At 43.8% G+C, this 20,067-nt stretch overlaps 1 long non-coding RNA gene and 1 pseudogene across 2 annotated transcripts; both read right to left on the bottom strand.

Annotated features, from left to right (window-relative positions):
* Nucleotides 1–9,291: 9,291 nt before the first annotated feature.
* Nucleotides 9,292–14,076, bottom strand: LOC129144049 (uncharacterized). 2 transcript variants are annotated; one of them, XR_008548149.2, is made up of 2 exons: nucleotides 13,719–14,076; nucleotides 9,292–9,464 (listed from the first exon to the last, which is right to left on the bottom strand). It is a non-coding gene; the product is annotated as an uncharacterized LOC129144049 (long non-coding RNA). The 2 variants fall into 2 exon arrangements; XR_008548148.2 differs by having other exon boundaries at nucleotides 13,634–14,076.
* LOC101057948 (uncharacterized) lies at nucleotides 12,278–13,069 on the bottom strand (annotated as a pseudogene).
* Nucleotides 14,077–20,067: the final 5,991 nt, after the last annotated feature.

The raw sequence follows: 20,067 nt of genomic DNA on the forward strand, positions 1-20,067 counted from the left end.
GTGGAGAACCTGGACTTTTACCCTCAACAGCCAGTAATGAAACGGTGCTCTCTCTCTTTCACCTGCCAGAGCCAGAGCAGTGTCAGAGAAAATCTGCTGAAGCACAAAATTGAAATAAGAACAAGAGTCTTATAAAATAGTACCTAAAATGTCCCGGATTCAATGAAAAAAAACACGCTCATCATTATAAGAACCATGAATATCACAAACTGAATTTTAAAAAGCAATCGACAGATCGCAATACTAGCATGGCACAAACTTTAGAATTCTGACTAAGATTTTAAAACAGTCATCATTAAAATGCTTCCACAAGCAATTACAAACATACTTGAAACAAAAAAAAAAATAGAAAGTAGAACAAAGAGAAAGTATCAACACAGAGATAGGAGATATAAAGAAAAAAAATAGAAATTGTATAACTAAAAAGTACAACCACCAAAGTAATGAAACTCACTGGATGGGCTCAACAGCAGAATGGAGAGGACAGAGGAAAGAATCAGTGGCCATGAAGATGAAACAGCAGAAATTACCTAGTCTGAAAAAACAGAGAAAAAATAAACCAAAAAATAATGAACAAAGCCATTTGTTCATATAGGGACATATTGAACTATAATAAAATATCCAACATTCATGTCATCAGCATCTCAGAAGGAGATGGATCCTGGTAAGACAATGAAAAGACAAGCTACAGACTGGGAGGAAATATTTGCAAACCACCTATCTGACAAAGGACCTGTACCTGGAATATAGAAAGGACTCCCAAAACTCATTTTTTAAAAAATCAATCCAATTATAAAATGGACAAAAGACATGAAGAGACATTACATAAAAAATAAACAGATGTCAAACTGTTATATGAATGAGTCAGAGATGGTCTCTGCATATTGGTCCCCAGGTTGTTTATTTTTTCACTGCAGGCTGAGATCCATTAACTCAAAAACCTTCTAGCACCAAGGTCAAATGTTTACACATCCATTTGTGAAAGAGAAAGAAAGAAGGAAAGAAAGGAAAGGAAGAAAGGAAGAAAGGAAGGAAGGAAGGAAGAAAGGAAGGAGGAAGGGAAGGGAAGGGAAGGGAAGGGAAGGGAAGGGAAAGGAAAGGAAGGGGGGAAGGAGGGAGAGAGAAAGGAAGGAAGGAAAGAAGGAAGGAAGGAAGGAAGGAGGGAAAGAAGGAAGGAAGGAAGGAAGAAAGGAAGGAGGAAGGGAAGGGAAGGGAAAGGAAAGGAAGAGGGGGAGGGAGGGAGAGAGGAAGGAAGGAAGGAAGGAAAGTGAGTCTGCCCAACAGGCAGAATTTTAGCTATTTAAAGCTTCTCTGGTTTACATATCAGGCAAAATTTTACCCCATATCAGCTGACTATTGATAAGCTAGAGGCTTGCAGTTACAAGACCCCAAACTACTATGACCCTTTAGAGTTCTGTGACACAGAGACTCCATGCTATGCTGCTGAATGATATCACCTAGACATGTAAGCCCGGCCTGTTATCTCTCTACCCTGAGAGGTCCCATGCCCTCCTCTCCTTCTGTGTAGGGGACCTGTGCACCATACCATGGCTTCTGGACAGACTCCTGCTATGAGGGAACTTCCCCTTTTACTCAACCTTGTCCAAGTGCCACCCAACAAACACTTGTGTGTTGCTGCTTCTTGTGGTCATATTATATTCCTTGATCAGCCCCAAATCCCTCAAACCCCAACACAAACACACATGAAAAGATGTTCTATATCACTAGCCATTTAGGGAAATGCAAATTAAAACCATGATGAGATATCACTATACACCTATTGGAACAGCTAAAATAACAAACATTGACAATACCAAATGCTGGTGAAGGTGTAGAGAAACTAGAGATCTCATGTATCGCTGGTGGCAATGTAAAATGTGCAGCCATGCTGCAAAATAGTTTGTCAGTTTCTTTAGAAACTGAACACACACTTACCATTCAACCCAGCAATTGCATTCCTGGGCATTTATCCCAGAGAAATAAAGCATAAGTCCACACAAAAGCCCGTACATGATTGCTCATAGCAACTTTGTTGGTAATAGCCCAAACTGGAAATAACAAACATGTCCTTCGGTAGGTGAATGGCTAAACAAACAGTGGTGCATTCATACCATAGAAAACTACTTAGCAGTAAAAAGGAATGAATTATTGACATGTGCGCCAACTTGGGTACATCTCAAGGGTATTATGCTGACTCTAAAAGTCAATCTCAAAGGGGCAAACACTGTATGATTTCATTCAAATAACACTCTCAAATGACAAAATTATAGAAATAGAGAATACATTAGTTGTTGCCAGGGGAGAAAGAGATGGGCATGAGTATAAAGGGTAGCACAGACGAGATGCTTATGGTGATGAAATCGTTCTATATCTTCATTGTTGTCATAGCTACACAAATACACAGGACATAGAACTAAACACACACTGTGCCCTGGTCAAATTCATAGCTTTGCTAATGCATTATTATTGTATAAGATATGAAGAGGGTTCATTTAAACTGGCACAGAATTTTTCCTAAACCACTCCACTTAGCCAACTCACCATTCCTTCTGTGAAGCAGGTGGACAGATACCCACTGGGTCATTATCGCTCCACACCAGGGGCTGCTCCCCTGTGCTCTGCGTTCTGATGCTTTCACCAGCTGAGCTGTCTGCTTACCAGGAGTGAGTTGTATTTGTTCTCAAGCCTGCTAAGGCCTCTTGAGCCATTTTTTAAAATTATGTAATTAAAATAAACATTATAGAAACCAATTACATAATAATAGCATAAATAAGAGAGTTACTGTTTCAATGAAAACTAAATTAAAGGCTTTGGAAAGACTCAAAAAAAGCAAGTCACTCATGCAAAATTATGGATGTGGAGTTAGGTGTGGGCGAGCAAATGGATTTAAAGGGGGTAGGAATCTTAAACATCCAGAGGGATGCTGCATTCAGATGGTTTCATAAGGATCTCTAAGTCATTGCTCCCTTTTGCAGAATCCTAGACTGGAAATTTCAGATAATGCATTGTGGATCACGCATGTGCAGGAAAGACCACACACAACTCCAAACAGAGGACACACACCAAGACATTGGCCCTGCATCAAAAGATGAGCAGTATACAGATTTAGATACAGACATAGGTAAAATAAAATGCTTAAAGTATGTTTGTGTAATTCTTGATTCCCTCATTCTAACTGACTACCTCTCTCAAATACTTCTGATAGGATTGTTCCTGTACTCTCTTGTTCAATAATGTACATCAAGAGCCGCCCCCAAAATTCTATCCTCTGACCTAGTCATTCCACTTTGGAAAATTTGATCTAAGAAAATAATTCCAAAATCTAGAAACAGCTGTATGTGCAAGGATGGAGTATTTATGTAGTGCAAACTTGGTTCACTGGTCACCTACTACCAATGCCCTTATTTTCTTTGAGGAGTTTATGCCCCTGCCCCCACCACATACTATTTTGGTCCTGCTGTGAATCTAGGCATTCAGACTTCACTGCTCCTAGGGCTAAGTACAAGCCCCAGGCTAGTTCCATCGCCTTCTCTCTAGGGACTTTGTGTCTGGATCTGACAAGGATGGGAAACCACAGCCAGCATGCATTCATTCTAACAGCAAAGCCATCACCCCACTTTCCAGCAGCTCCTGATGCTCAGACCCCCAGAACATCCTCAAATCCTGGTCTTTTTATTCACCTGGTTCCTCAACCCCCTTGCAAATTCTATGAGTTCATGGGTATCCTTCAAGCAAATTCCTTCCTGCCTAAGCTATCCAGAGTTGATTTCTGTTACTTGCCAACAAAGAACTCTAACTGACTCAATTTATGAAAGTAGGAGAAAATAGAAACCACCTAAATGTCAAAGAATTGGAAGACAGCAAAGTAAATTATCATTTATCTCCTCAAAGAAATATTATGCTGTCATTAAAAATTATAGTTATTAAGATATATAATAAAATAGAAAGTGTCTACAATATAATATCTATGGGGAAAAGGGGTACAAAATTTGATATGCAGTATGATTACGACCATGTAAAAAGATGCATAGAAGAATTTCAAAATAATAATCATGTTGAGATTATGTGGCTTTGTTCCCTTTTATATTTAAAAAATTTTACTGATTAAACTTTTATTCAAATGGAGAAACTAATTTTTTGTTTGTGGATATTTTAAATAGGAAAACGAAACCTGGAGCAATACTTCAGTCCTTTTTTGTTTTCAGTCTGTCTTCATAACAGGGCATGAGTCCTCCCAGTGAGTTACTTCTTGCCTGTCCATTACCATACAATAGATCACCACAGCTCAAATTATTGACTGCCTGGGAGATGCTAGGCACAGTGCTAGAACTTTCTATCATCTTAGGTCTTTATAACAATCCTGTGAGGTCAATACTATTATTCCCAATTTTCAGAGAAGGAAATTAAGCCAAGAGTTTTAAGTCACAGCTGAAGGCCACGTGGTAAGTGATGAAGACTGAATTCAAAGGACACGATATGTTATATATTGTGTGTTCTGTTGCATAATTTTATTTATGTATGTAAAAAGGCATTAAAGTTGAATTTTCATCCAGACAGCAAGATACAACAGACATGACATTTCTAAAGGAGGAACCACTGCAGATGTTCAAAGGAAATTCTTGAGAACCATTTCCAGAATATAAAAAGGTCAAAAAATGGAGAAGCGAGAATTTTGTGAGTTGGCTCATTATGGAGAGAGCTGTGCTGGAAGTCCCATCCTCTCGCCCACTTAGTAAGAGGGGTCCTTTCCCGGGGCTACTCAACTCAGACATGACCCCCACCCGGAAAGGGGGTTCCTTCTGCAAGGCTACTTAGATGTGGCCCTGACCCCCACACTGGGAGTGCCACACATGGGCTGGAGTTTGACTCCCACCAGGGAAATGAAGGTGTGATGGGCTGGCAACAGCACTGCCACACTTCCAGGCTGTCAAGGCCAAGGATGCCTCAGTGCTTCCTAGGGACCAAATGAGGTCATGTAGAAGAGAAGGCCCGAGTGGGCTTGCCATAGAGCCTGTCAGACCCCATCTCAATCAGGGCAGCTGAGAGAGACCAAGATACCTCAGCAGCAGATAGCTGGATTGAACTACAGGTTGGAGAAAGGAGTGGAAACTAACCACCCAAAATAAAGATGGGTCAAAGGACCTACAGGGAGAGGAGCCCATCAGGGAACTTCCAAAAAGTACACAAAAGCAGCCCACAAGAGAAGGAGCATCATAGGCACCTGCCTCACCAAGAATCCATGTTTCACACAGAGGACAGAAGCAACTCGAGAAAGACCCCTCTTCCCCTTGGGAATCTTCTCCCCTTCTCACCCCAAGAGGTCAGACACTGGGCAGCAAGCTGGGGCAACTGGGGATGAGAAAAGGACAAAACGGAGGAGAGAGAAGATTCTAGGAGAGCCTTCCTCCCCACAGCCGGCTTCCAGATCACATCAGGCAGAAAAGATTTAAAGCCACATCACTTCAGAACTTGGATTAGTATATTGCTCTAAGCTTTCTTTTTTTTTTTTTCCTATTACGTGCCACATTCTTACTTTTTTTAAAAAATTATACTTTAAGTTCTAGGGTACATGTGCACAACGTGCAGGTTTGTTACATATGTATACATGTGCCATGTTGGTGTGCTGCACCCATTAACCTGTCATTTAACATTAGGTATATTTCCTAATGCTATCCCTCCCCCATCCCGCCACCCCACAACAGGCCCCAGTGTGTGATGTTCCCCTTCCTGTGTCCATGTGTTCTCATTGTTCAATTCCCACCTGTGAGTGAGATCATGTGGTGTTTGGTTTTCTGTCCTTGCAATAGTTTGCTCAGAATGATGGTTTCCAGCTTCATCCATGTCCCTACAAAGGACATGAACTCATCATTTTTTATGGCTGCATAGTATTCCATGATGTATATGTGCCACATTTTCTTAATCCAGTCTATCATTGTTGGACATTTGGGTTGGTTCCAAGTCTTTGCTATTGTGAATAGTATTGCACTAAGCTTTCTAGTTATTGCATTAAAGCTATATTTCCAGCTTGAAGTGACTGTTGAACTACCTCAAACCTTAGAGTCTGAGTGAGGGGAAAAGCCATGGTACCGGCTAGGATTTTTATGCAGAGACAGGGGGAATAACTCCCACTGGAGAAAATTTTAAAGGGGCGGCAGCATTGTTTTAAGCCATGTTTTAATATGGCATGAGCTGCGTTTGCTCAACACCTTTGTTTTATCTGTGGATGTCCTCTGACCCACAAGGCCACATGAGCTCTAGGACAGGGCCTCCATTCTGTCACCACTATATTCCCAACGTCCAGTGCAATGCCTGGCACAGAGTCAGAGCTGGGCAGATGCTCTCTCCATCAATCATGCTACCCAAAGAAATGGTAAATGAGCCAAGAAGACCATAATATTTCTATCTGATACCATCAATAATTGACTTGAATCTCTTCCATCATGTGAAGTAATTGGGGGATAACTTATCCGCTTCCTTTATTTACAGATTCCGGCAGTGACCTCTGTAGGTACCCAAAATGACACTGGATGAGATTGCTTCAGGTCAATATATTTTTTTCAAATAGTATTTTGCTGCTGTTTAAAATAATTTGGGGGCTAGCACAGTGGCTCATACCTGTAATCCCAGCATTTTGAGGGTCTGAGGTGGGAGAATCACTTGAACCCAAGAGTTTGAGACCAGCCTGGGCAACATAGTAAGACCTCATCTCTACAACAATAAATAAGTAAATAAATAAATAAATAAAATAATTTCAAGGGGACTCCAAACTAAATATTTTGTATTATCTTCTCTGATATTTTTAGGGGGTATATAAGTCAGGTTCTCCAGAGAAACAGAATACGTATTTATAGAAAGATTTTAAAATATGGTTTATGATACTGTGGGGGCTGGAAAGTCTAAACTCTGTGGGGCAGGCCAGCAGGCTGCAGACTTAGGTGAGAGTTAATCCTGCAATATTGAGTCTGAATTCCGCAAAGCAGCAATCTGGAAACCCTTGCCCTCTTATGGACAATTTCTTCTTCCTCCAGAAAATCTGTCTTTTTCTCATAAGGCCTTCGACTGATTGGATGAGGCCCACCTACATTACAGAGGCTAATTGGCTTCACTCAAAGTCCACCGATTTAAATGTTAATCATATCTAAAAAATACCTTCGCAACAACATTTAGGCTGGCATTTCACCAAATTACTGGGCACCACAGACTAGCCACATTGACACATAAAAGTAACCATCACAGGCCGGGCACAGTGGCTCATGCCTGTAACCCCAGCACTTTGAGAGGCCGAGGTGGGCAGATCACGAGGTCAGATCGAGACCATCCTGGCCAACATGGTGAAACCCTGTCTCTACTACAAATACAAAAATTAGCCGAGCATGGTGGCACATGCCTGTAGTCCCAGCTACTCGGGAGGCTGAGGCAGGAGAATCGCTTGAACCTGGGAGGCAGAGATTGCAGTGAGCCGAGATGGCACCATTGCACTACAGCCTGGCAACAGAGTGAGATTCCATCTCAAGAAAAAAAAAAAATTAACCATCACAGCAGGGAAAGATTCACCTCATATTCAACAATATATGACATTATGGGGGAAAACTTGCCTCTCCTCAGCACTGCTGGACTAGGGGAAGTTAAAAGGCCTTTTAACATATTGTTCCACATGAGCTGAAGATGTTTCCCCCCACCTTTTTGTTTGTTGGATTGTTTGTTTCTTTGTTTGTTTTGAGACGAAGTCTTGCTCTGTCACCCAGGCTGGAGTACAATAGCACAATCTCAGCTCACTGCAATCTCCGCCTTCCAGGTTCAAGTGATTCTCCTGCCTCATCGTTGTCAGGGGCCACCTGGTAATTGCTATAGCCACTGTAGGCTCCAGCCGCACTGATGGGCTTGCCTGGTTTCAGCCACATGGTGCAGTATGCAAGCTGTTACCACTTGAATGGATTTCTCTTCTTCTCTTCCTCATCCTTCAGATAGCCTTCCATCCCTCTTGTTCAGATAGATAGCCTTCCATCCCCTTTCTCCACTATCATCCCAGTCTAGTTCAGACACCCCCCCACCCCACCTCCATCACAGCACCCATCACCCCCCACCTCACCTCCATCACAGCACCCATCACCCCCCCACCTCACCTCCATCACAGCACCCATCACCCCCCACCCCACTTCCATCACAGCACCCATCACCCTCACCCCACTTCCATCACAGCACCCATCACCCCCCACCCCACCTCCATCACAGCACCCCTCACCCCCACCCCACCTCCATCACAGCACACATCACCCCCCACCCCACCTCCATCACAGCACCCATCACTCCCACCCCACCTCCATCACAGCACCCCTCACCCCCCACCCCACCTCCATCACAGCACCCGTCACCCCCCACCCCACCTCCATCACAGCACCCATCACCCCCCACCCCACCTCCATCACAGCACCCGTCACCTCCCACCCCACTTCCATCACAGCACCCATCACCCCCCACCCCACCTCCATCACAGCACCCCTCAACCCCCCACCCCACCCCACCTCCATCACAGCACCCATCACCCCCCACCCCACCTCCATCACAGCACCCCTCAACCCCCCACCCCACCTCCATCACAGCACCCATCACCCCCCACCCCACCTCCATCACAGCACCCGTCACCCCCCACCCCACCTCCATCACAGCACCCGTCACCCCCCACCCCACCTCCATCACAGCACCCGTCACCCCCCACCCCACTTCCATCACAGCACCCGTCACCCCCCACCCCACCTCCATCACAGCACCGATCACCCCCCACCCCACCTCCATCACAGCACCCATCACCCCCACCCCACCTCCATCACAGCACCGATCACCCCCCACCCCACCTCCATCACAGCACCCATCACCCCCACCCCACCTCCATCACAGCATGCATCACATTGGAAAGTACTTGCTGATTTCCCTGTCTGTCTGTGTTGCCACGTTGGAGAAAGGGCTCCTTGTGATCAGAACAAGCTTACTCACCTGGCTATTATAATTCCGGGGCCTAACATTTGTATATGTTAACCTATAAATACATATATAATTTGGTTCGTACATGAGAATATATATTATATTTATATAGCAGTTATGGAGAACATAAATTTTGATAAAATAATTTTGCAAAATTGTTTTAGTCTTAATTTTACAGCTTCAGCATTGTAACTCATTGGACAAAGAACCATAATTTTTTTGTTCTTGTCGAAGAAACTGAAATAGAGAGAGGGAATGCCATTCCATTCCATTTTCTCATTAGTCACAACTAATAAATGGACAGAAACCCAGTTTAATCAAGGTGACAGGATTTATTGGTTCTGGTATTTGGAAGTGCAGGCAGTATCTTAGCCTCAGGAATGGCTGGATCATGGTGGCTCTCTCCACTTCTCAGCTCTGTTTTCCTCTAGGCTGACTTTATTTAGATTCAGGTTTACGTCACTGATGCTTCAGGAATCTCCAATCTACAAAAGAGAAGTTTTCCAACAGCTGCAACATAAGTCCCAGAACTGAGTCCCCATGGTCTGTCTTGGGTCATGTCTCCATCCATGAACCTCTGTCACTATGGACAGAGGCTGACCAGACAGGCTTGGGCTCAGCCCTGGAGTTTGAGACAGCATTGGAGCCACCCAAACACCCTGGATAAGCGCCAGAGAGTTACAGCTCTCCAAACGCACACACCGTGCTGTCACCAGGGCAGGGAATGGTCGCTGGGCGGCAGAACAACATGTGATCAAAGCAGAGTGGTGATAGAGCCAAGAGTGGAATTGATGGCTTTCTGCGAGACAGAACTTTCAAAGCACTTGAGGTGGTGGAGGAGAGAGGCCAGGTTTCCAGCCTGAGCCTGGTCAGGAGCAGTGAGAACTGAAGGAAGGGAGGGAGTCTGAAGATAACCAGGAGGGACCTGGCGGGGACAGAGCAGTGGTCAGGCTATGACCAGTAGGGAGGTAGGACAGAGGGGGAGGCAAGCAAGATGGCCAATTGCCATCCAGATAGGATAGGTGGCATGAAGACCAGCCTTTGAGTGTGACTCTCATGCATGAGGCACTACCCTAAAAGCCAATTCTTTTCCTTCTTACTTCATTAAAATCCTGGAATACCATCCCCTAGATTAAGGAACCTTCCTTATTCTCTTTGTTCATCCGAAAAGAGCCTGGTCTATAGAATCTGTCTCCTAACAGTCAACTAGTATTATTTTATTACTATGATTAATCTCCTGATTGAGTAAAAAGAACAGAGAATTTGCAATCTATGAGATCTTGTCAAATCCCTGCCCCACCACTCGGCAGTCGTGTGAACTTGAGCAGGTCACTTCCCCCTCTGAGCTTCAGCGTTTTTGTAATGTATGTCAGCCGCTGGCCAAGAACCTGAATACAGCAAGCACTCAACTCCTGTTAGCAACTGTGACTGTAATTTTTGGTGCTGTAAAGTTTTATAGGTCTAAGGAAGCCCAGTAACAAGTTCTTCATAGCAAAGTCATCATTAAATCCAGCCGGACAGGCCCCAGGTGAGTCTGCAACATGTGGAATTTTTCATTATGAAGCAAACACTCCCCCTTTCTGAGGATCAGCGTTAAACCAGGGATTTTTTTTTCCTCACCACCATTAGACTCTGCTCAAGATTCCCAAAGGAGAGCAGTACTTAGAGAATTCATTTTTAATCATCTGAGCCTCACAAGAAAAAGTTCTGTCTTATTCAAATATGGCATAACAGAAATGAGGGCAGGAGCAGAGGGAAAGGTAGTGTTGCTGGATTTAAACTTGAACCGTGGACTCTGCTTTTAGAAGAAAACTCCATAGCTTTCTGGTTCTCACACTGTACAGATGCACCTTCTACCAAATGAGCTTGCACTGCATTCATTACTCATCCTCTCAGCTATTCCTCTTTCTTTTTTTTTATTATTATACTTTAAGTTCTAGGGTACATGTGCACAACATGCAGGTTTGTTACATACGTATGCATGTGCCATGTTGGTTTGCTGCACCCATTAACTCGTCATTTATATTAGGTATTTCTCCTAATGCTATCCCTCCCCCCTCCCCCCACCCCACAACAGGCCCCGGTGTGTGATGTTCCCCGCCATGTGTCCAAGTGTTCTCGTTGTTCAATTCCCACCTGTGAGTGAGAACATGCGGTGTTTGGTTTTCTGTACTTGCGATAGTTTGCTCAGAATGATGGTTTCCAGCTTCATCCATGTCCCTACAAAGGATGTGAATTCATCCTTTTTTATGGCTGCATGGTATTCCATGGTGTATATGTGCCACATTTTCTTAATCCAGTCTATCACTGATGGACATTTGGGTTGGTTCCAAGTCTTTGCTATTGTGAATAGTGCCGCAATAAACATACATGTGCATGTCTCTTTACAGTAGCATGATTCATAATTCTTTGGGTATATACCTAGTAATGGGATGGCTGGGTCAAATGTATTTCTAGTTCTAGATCCCTGAGGAGCTATTCCTCTTTCAACACTTACTGACTTCTATTCACCAGGCTCTGGGCAGAGCTCCAGAGAGAGTTCAGTGAGACCTTTTTTTTTTTTTTTTTTTTTTAAATAGAGATAGGGTCTCACTATGTTTCCCAGGCTGGTCTCAAACTCTTAGGCTCAAGCAATTCTCTTACCTTGGCCTCCCAAAGTATGGGGATTATAGGTGTGAGCCACCACACCTGGCCTAAGACCCCTCCTTTGCCCTAAGTAGCTCATAATTTACAGCCAGGGTTCACAACCTGTTTCAACGAAAGGCTATGTGTAAATATTTTAGGCTTTACAGGTAATAACATTTCTGTTGCCACTATTCGAGCAGGTCCTTGAATAGTTGGGGATATATTTTTGGAGCCTTTGAGACCTATTGGAGGACAGGAGCAATGTAGGATGATGCCTCCTAGATGCCTGTCCCAAGCAACTGGATGGTGCCTGCTGAGGCTGTCCCAAGGCAGAAGCTCATCTGCGTCAGTGCTTCTCAGACTTTCAAAGAAATTGTCAACCCCCAAGCAGGAGCCTTTTCAGACATTATTTTCTTAATTGTGCACCCATACAATTGTAATACCACAGACGTGATATATCTTTTTATGCACCAATGCCTATCTGTGCTTTATGCATAAAGAACGTGAGAGGGGCTTTTGCCCTCCCCTGCCCCAGAACCAATATTTGCTCCCTGGGGAAAGCTATCACCCCACTGAGAATGCATAGTCTAGCTGTAGGAGAGGTGGTTCCCTCTCCACCTATTTCAAGCCTTTTGTCTGAGCACTGCCTCTTCCTCAGTCATGACAGGTGGAATCACTGGGCTTTTGGGGAAACCCCTAAACCTCCAGAGAAAGACCATCTTAGAACACAGCATGCAACACCAACCTTCCTCTTCTTTGGGGGATTTTGCACGTCTCAAGGCTTCTGGGATGACTTTGCCCCAAACGTTCACATGGTCTGAGACCCACAGTCACAGGTGATAAAGGGACATTCACACCCTTTATCACCCCAACTCCTCTTAGGAAGGGGAAGATCATTGTATGGGGAAAATACCTTAAGAAGTGCTTTGGGTAGAAGGTGAGACCCTTGGTGTGCGTGTTCCTGGAGAGGGGTGGAAAAGAGAGGCTGGGGCAGAGCCAGCGGGACGGGAGCCCACACGGGACACACTGAGACTTCCTGTCAACCTGCAAATCTTCAAGAAATTCAACACACACACCCAAAGTGTTCCACTGGCATGTATTTCTGGTGGGAAAAAAAAAAAGTGAGAGGGCTGAGATTTGCATGGGTGAGGGGAGCAAAGGAAGGTGAATACACAAAGGAGCAGCAGGTGGACCCCAGGCAGGTGAGTCTAGGAACAGAGAAACTTGGGAGACATCGTGCATCCCGGACAACACTACAGGGAGAAGGAGACAATCCCACCCAAGTCTCACAGTCCATGGAGGCCCAGGAAGATGACCGGGGTTTGGTTTCTGTATCCGCTCCCGTGAGAATGCAAGCCATGGAAGACCCGTCAAAAAGTTAAACAACCAGGAGGTATTCGCTCAAGAATGCAAGGCCCAGAGGTGAAGCGTCTCAGGATTGGTTCATTCACCAGCTGAACATCCTTATCCTCTAAGGCTCCGGTGCCTTCCATCTTCCCCCACCCCGACCATCCTCAGCACATGGGCCGTGTCTCCCCCCATGGTTCCCACTGGCTGCCACATTTACAGCCACATCCAGAGGTGGAAAAGTGGTGAATCGCTATTCTAAAAAAAAGTAGTGAATCACTATTCTATAAAACTTTTTAAGAGTGAGGAAAACTTCCCCAGAATCTCACCCCAACCCCTCGGCCCCCAGCACACTGCTCAGCAGTAAGTGGTCTATCACAGGTCCTTGGCCACAGCAACCAGAGGCCAAAAGAATGAAATTAAAGGGGAGGAGCCAAGATGGCCGAATAGGAACAGCTCCGGTCTACAGCTCCCAGCGTGAGAGACGCAAAGACGGGTGATTTCTGCATTTCCATCTGAGGTACCGGGTTCATCTCACTAGGGAGTGCCAGACAGTGGGCGCAGGTCAGTGGGTGCGCGCACCGTGCGCGAGCCGAAGCAGGGCGAGGCATTGCCTCACTTGGGAAGCGCAAGGGGTCAGGGAGTTCCCTTTCCGAGTCAAAGAAAGGGGTGATGGACGCACCTGGAAAATCAGGTCACTCCCACCCGAATATTGCGCTTTTCCGACGGGCTTTAAAAACGGCAAACTACGAGATTATATCCCGCACCTGGCTCGGAGGGTCCTACGCCCACGGAGTCTCGCTGGTTGCTAGCACAGCAGTCTCAGATCAAACTGCAAGGCGGCAGCAAGGCTGGGGGAGGGGCGCCCGCCATTGCCCAGGCTTGATGAGGTAAACAAAGCAGCCGGGAAGCTCCAACTGGGCGGAGCCCACCACAGCTCAAGGAGGCCTGCCTGCCTCTGTAGGCTCCACCTCTGGGGGCAGGGCACAGACAAACAAAAAGACAGCAGTAACCTCTGCAGACTTAAATGTCCCTGTCTGACAGCTTTGAAGAGAGCAGTGGTTCTCCCAGCACGCAGCTGGAGATCTGAGAACGGGCAGACTGCCTCCTCAAGTGGGTCCCTGACCCCTGACCCCCGAGCAGCCTAACTGGGAGGCACTCCCCAGCAGGGGCACACTGACACCTCACACGGCAGGGTATTCCAACAGACCTGCAGCTGAGGGTCCTGTCTGTTAGAAGGAAAACTAACAAACAGAAAGGACATCCACACCAAAAACCCATCTGTTCATCACCGTCATCAAAGACCAAAAGTAGATAAAACCACAAAGATGGGGAAAAAACAGAACAGAAAAACTGGAAACTCTAAAAAGCAGAGCGCCTCTCCTCCTCCAAAGGAACGCAGTTCCTCACCAGCAACGGAACAAAGCTGGATGGAGAATGACTTTGACGAGCTGAGAGAAGAAGGCTTCAGACGATCAAATTACTCTGAGCTACAGGAGGACATTCAAACCAAAGGCAAAGAAGTTGAAAACTTTGAAAAAAATTTAGAAGAATGTATAACTAGAATAACCAATACAGAGAAGTGCTTAAAGGAGCTGATGGAGCTGAAAACCAAGGCTTGAGAACTACGTGAAGAATGCAGAAGTCTCAGGAGCCGATGCGATCAACTGGAAGAAAGAGTATCAGCAATGGAAGATGAAATGAATGAAATGAAGCGAGAAGGGAAGTTTAGAGAAAAAAGAATGAAAAGAAATGAGCAAAGCCTCCAAGAAATATGGGACTGTGTGAAAAGACCAAATCTACGTCTGACTGGTGTACCTGAAAGTGACGGGGAGAATGGAACCAAGTTGGAAAACACTCTGCAGGATATTATCCAGGAGAACTTCCCCAATCTAGCAAGGCAGGCCAACGTTCGGATTCAGGAAATACAGAGAATGCCACAAAGTTACTCCTCGAGAAGAGCAACTCCAAGACACATAATTGTCAGATTCACCAAAGTTGAAATGAAGGAAAAAATGTTAAGGGCAGCCAAAGAGAAAGGTCGAGTTACCCTCAAAGGGAAGCCCATCAGACTAACAGCGGATCTCTTGGCAGAAACCCTACAAGCCAGAAGAGAGTGGGGGCCAATATTTAACATTCTTAAAGAAAAGAATTTTCAACCCGGAATTTCATATCCAGCCAAACTAAGCTTCATAAGCGAAGGAGAAATAAAATACTTTACAGACAAGCAAATGCTGAGAGATTTTTTCACCACCAGGCCTGCCCTAAAAGAGCTCCTGAAGGAAGCGCTAAATATGGAAAGGAACAACTGGTACCAGCCACTGCAAAATCATGCCAAAATGTAAAGACCATCGAGACTAGGAAGAAACTGCATCAACTAATGAGCAAAATAACCAGCTAACATCATAATGACAGGATCAAATTCACACATAACAATATTAACTTTAAATTTAAATGGACTAAATGCTCCAATTAAAAGACGCAGACTGGCAAATTGGATAAAGAGTCAAGACCCATCAGTGTGCTGTATTCAGGAAACCCATCTCACATGCAGAGACACACATAGGCTCAAAATAAAAGGATGGAGGAAGATCTACCAAGCAAATGGAAAACAAAAAAAGGCAGGGGTTGCAATCCTAGTCTCTGATAAAACAGACTTTAAACCAACAAAGATCAAAAGAGACAAAGAAGGCCATTACATAATGGTAAAGGGATCAATTCAACAAGAACAGCTAACTATCCTAAATATATATGCACCCAATACAGGAGCACCAAGATTCATAAAGCAAGTCCTAAGTGACCTACAAAGAGACTTAGACTCCCACACATTAATAACGGGAGACTTTAACACCCCACTGTCAACATTAGACAGATCAACGAGACAGAAAGTCAACAAGGATACCCAGGAATTGAACTCAGCACTGCACCAAGCGGACCTAATAGACATCTACAGAACTCTCCACCCCAAATCAACAGAGTATACATTTTTTTCAGCACCACACCACACCTATTCCAAAATTGACCACATAGTTGGAAGTAAAGCACTCCTCAGCAAATGTAAAAGAACAGAAATTATAACAAACTATCTCTCAGACCATAGTGCAATCAAACTAGAACTCAGGATTAAGAATCTTACTCAAAACCACTCAACTACATGGAAACTGAACAACCTGCTCCTGAATGACTACTGGGTATATAATGAAATGAAGGCAGAAATAAAGATGTTCTTTGAAACCAACGAGAACAAAGACACAACATACCAGAATCTCTGGCACGCATTCAAAGCAGTGTGTAGAGGGAAATTTATAGCACTAAATGCCCACAAGAGAAAGCAGGAAAGATCCAAAATGGACACCCTAACATCACAATTAAAAGAACTAGAAAAGCAAGAGCAAACACATTCAAAAGCTAGCAGAAGGCAAGAAATAACTAAAATCAGAGCAGAACTGAAGGAAATAGAGACACAAAAAACCCTTCAAAAAATTAATGAATCCAGGAGCTGGTTTTTTGAAAGGATCAACAAAATTGATAGACCGCTAGCAAGACTAATAAAGAAAAAAAGAGAGAAGAATCAAATAGACGCAATAAAAAACGATAAAGGGGATATCACCACCGATCCCACAGAAATACAAACTACCATCAGAAAATACTACAAACACTTCTACGCAAATAAACTAGAAAATCTAGAAGAAATGGATAAATTCCTTGACACATACACTCTCCCAAGACTAAACCAGGAAGAAATTGAATCTCTGAATAGACCAATAACAGGATCTGAAATTGTGGCAATAATCAATAGCTTACCAACCAAAAAGAGTCCAGGACCAGATGGATTCACAGCCGAATTCTACCAGAAGTACAAGGAGGAACTGGTACCATTCCTTCTGAAACTATTCCAATCAATAGAAAAAGAGGGAATCCTCCCTAACTCATTTTATGAGGCCAGCATCATTCTGATACCAAAGCCAGGCAGAGACACAACAAAAAAAGAGAATTTTAGACCAATATCCTTGATGAACATTGATGCAAAAATCCTCAATAAAATACTGGCAAACCGAATCCAGCAGCACATCAAAAAGCTTATCCACCGTAATCAAGTGGGCTTCATCCCTGGGATGCAAGGCTGGTTCAATATGCGCAAATCAATAAATGTAATCCAGCATATAAACAGAGCCAAAGACAAAAACCACATGATTATCTCAATAGATGCAGAAAAAGCCTTTGACAAAATTCAACAACGCTTCATGCTAAAAACTCTCAATAAATTAGGTATTGATGTGATGTATTTCAAAATAATAAGAGCTATCTATGACAAACCCACAGCCAATATCATACTGAATGGGCAAAAACTGGAAGCATTCCCTTTGAAAACTGGCACAAGACAGGGATGCCCTCTCTCACCACTCCTATTAAAGATAGTGTTGGAAGTTCTGGCCAGGGCAACTAGGCAGGAGAAGGAAATAAAGGGTATTCAATTAGGAAAAGAGGAAGTCAAATTGTCCCTGTTTGCAGACGACATGATTGTATATCTAGAAAACCCCATTGTCTCAGCCCAAAATCTCCTTAAGCTGATAAGCAACTTCAGCAAAGTCTCAGGATACAAAATCAATGTACAAAAATCACAAGCATTCTTATACACCAACAACAGACAAACAGAGAGCCAAATCATGAGTGAACTCCCATTCACAATTGCTTCAAAGAGAATAAAATACCTAGGAATCCAACTTACAAGGGATGTGAAGGACCTCTTCAAGGAGAACTACAAACCACTGCTCAAGGAAATAAAAGAGGATACAAAGAAATGGAAGAACATTCCATGCTCATGGGTAGGAAGAATCAATATCATGAAAATGGCCATACTGCCCAAGGTAATTTACAGATTCAATGCCATCCCCATCAAGCTACCAATGCCTTTCTTCACAGAATTGGAAAAAACTACTTTAAAGTTCATATGGAACCAAAAAAGAGCCCACATCGCCAAGTCAATCCTAAGCCAAAAGAACAAAGCTGGAGGCATCACACTACCTGACTTCAAACTATACTACAAGGCTACAGTAACCAAAACAGCATGGTACTGGTACCAAAACAGAGATATAGATCAATGGAACAGAACAGAGCCCTCAGAAATAATGCCACATATCTACAACTATCTGATCTTTGACAAACCTGAGAAAAACAAGCAATGGGGAAAGGATTCCCTATTTCATAAATGGTGCTGGGAAAACTGGCTAGCCATATGTAGAAAGCTGAAACTGGATCCCTTCCTTACACCTTATACAAAAATCAACTCAAGATGGATTAAAGACTTAAACATTAGACCTAAAACCATAAAAACCCTAGAAGAAAACCTAGGCATTACCATTCAGGACATAGGCATGGGCAAGGACTTCATGTCTAAAACACCAAAAGCAATGGCAACAAAAGCCAAAATTGACAAATGGGATCTCATTAAACTAAAGAGCTTCTGCACAGCAAAAGAAACTACCATCAGAGTGAACAGGCAACCTACAAAATGGGAGAAAATTTTCACAACCTACTCATCTGACAAAGGGCTAATGTCCAGAATCTACAATGAACTCAAACAAATTTACAAGAAAAAAACAAACAACCCCATCAAAAAGTGGGCGAAGGACATGAACAGACACTTCTCAAAAGAAGACATTTATGCAGCCAAAAAACACATGAAAAAATGCTCATCATCACTGGCCATCAGAGAAATGCAAATCAAAACCACAATGAGATACTGTCTCACACCAGTTAGAATGGCAATCATTAAAAAGTCAGGAAACAACAGGTGCTGGAGAGGATGTGGAGAAATAGGAACACTTTGACACTGTTGGTGGGACTGTAAACTAGTTCAACCATCGTGGAAGTCAGTGTGGCGATTCCTCAGGGATCTAGAACTAGAAATACCATTTGACCCAGCCATCCCATTACTGGGTATATACCCAAAGGACTATAAATCATGCTGCTATAAAGACACATGCACACGTATGTTTATTGCGGCATTATTCACGATAGCAAAGACTTGGAACCAACCCAAATGTCCAACAATGATGGACTGGATTAAGAAAATGTGGCACATATACACCATGGAATAGTATGCAGCCATAAAAAATGATGAGTTCATGTCCTTTGTAGGGACATGGATGAAATTGCAAATCATCATTCTCAGTAAACTATCGCAAGAACAAAAAACCAAACACCACATATTCTCACTCATAGGTGGGAATTGAACAATGAGATCACATGGACACAGGAAGGGGAATATCACACTCTGGGGACTGTTGTGGGGTGGGGGGAGGGGAGAGGGATAGCACTGGGAGATATACCTAACGCTAGATGACGAGTTAGTGGGTGCAGCACACCAGCATGGCACATGTATACATATGTAACTAACCTGCACAATGTGCACATGTACCCTAAAACTTAAAGTATAATAAAAAAAAAAAAAAGAATGAAATTAAGATGATTGGCTAAACCAGCGACTCCCAAAATGTGGCCCCTGCATCAGTAACATCAGCACCACTTGGGAATTATTAGAAATGCAAATTATTGAGCTTCATCTCAGCCAATAAAATCAGAAACTCTGAGGGCGGGGCCCTGCAGTCTATGGCTTAATGGGCCCTCCAGGTGATCCTGATGCAACCAGAAGTTTAGAACCAGCCAAGTAGCTTAGATTAATAAACTTGCATTTCTGGTGCTATGGTTTGGATGCATGTCCCTCCAAATCTTATGCTGGAATTTTATCCCCAGTTTTGGAGATGGGGCCTTGTGGAAGATGTTTGGCTCATAGGGATGGAGCCCTCATGAATGTCTTGGTCTCATCCTCATGGTTATGAGTGAATTCTCAATTCTCACTCTATTAGTTCCCCCTAAGAGCTGATTGTTTAAGAGACCTGACACCTTCCCACTCTCTTTTGTTTCCTCTCTCACCATGTGATCGCTGCACACCTTGGCTCTCCTTCACCTTCCAACGTGAGTGAAAGCTTCCTGAAGCCCTCACCAGAAGCAGATGCTGGAGCCATGCTTCTTGTACAGCCTGCAGAACTGTGAGTCAAATAAACCTCTTTTCTTTATAAATTACCCAGCCTCTTAGGTATTACTTTATAACAA

This window comes from Pan troglodytes, chromosome 4 (assembly GCF_028858775.2).
Source record: "Pan troglodytes isolate AG18354 chromosome 4, NHGRI_mPanTro3-v2.0_pri, whole genome shotgun sequence".
NCBI lineage: Eukaryota > Metazoa > Chordata > Mammalia > Primates > Hominidae > Pan > Pan troglodytes.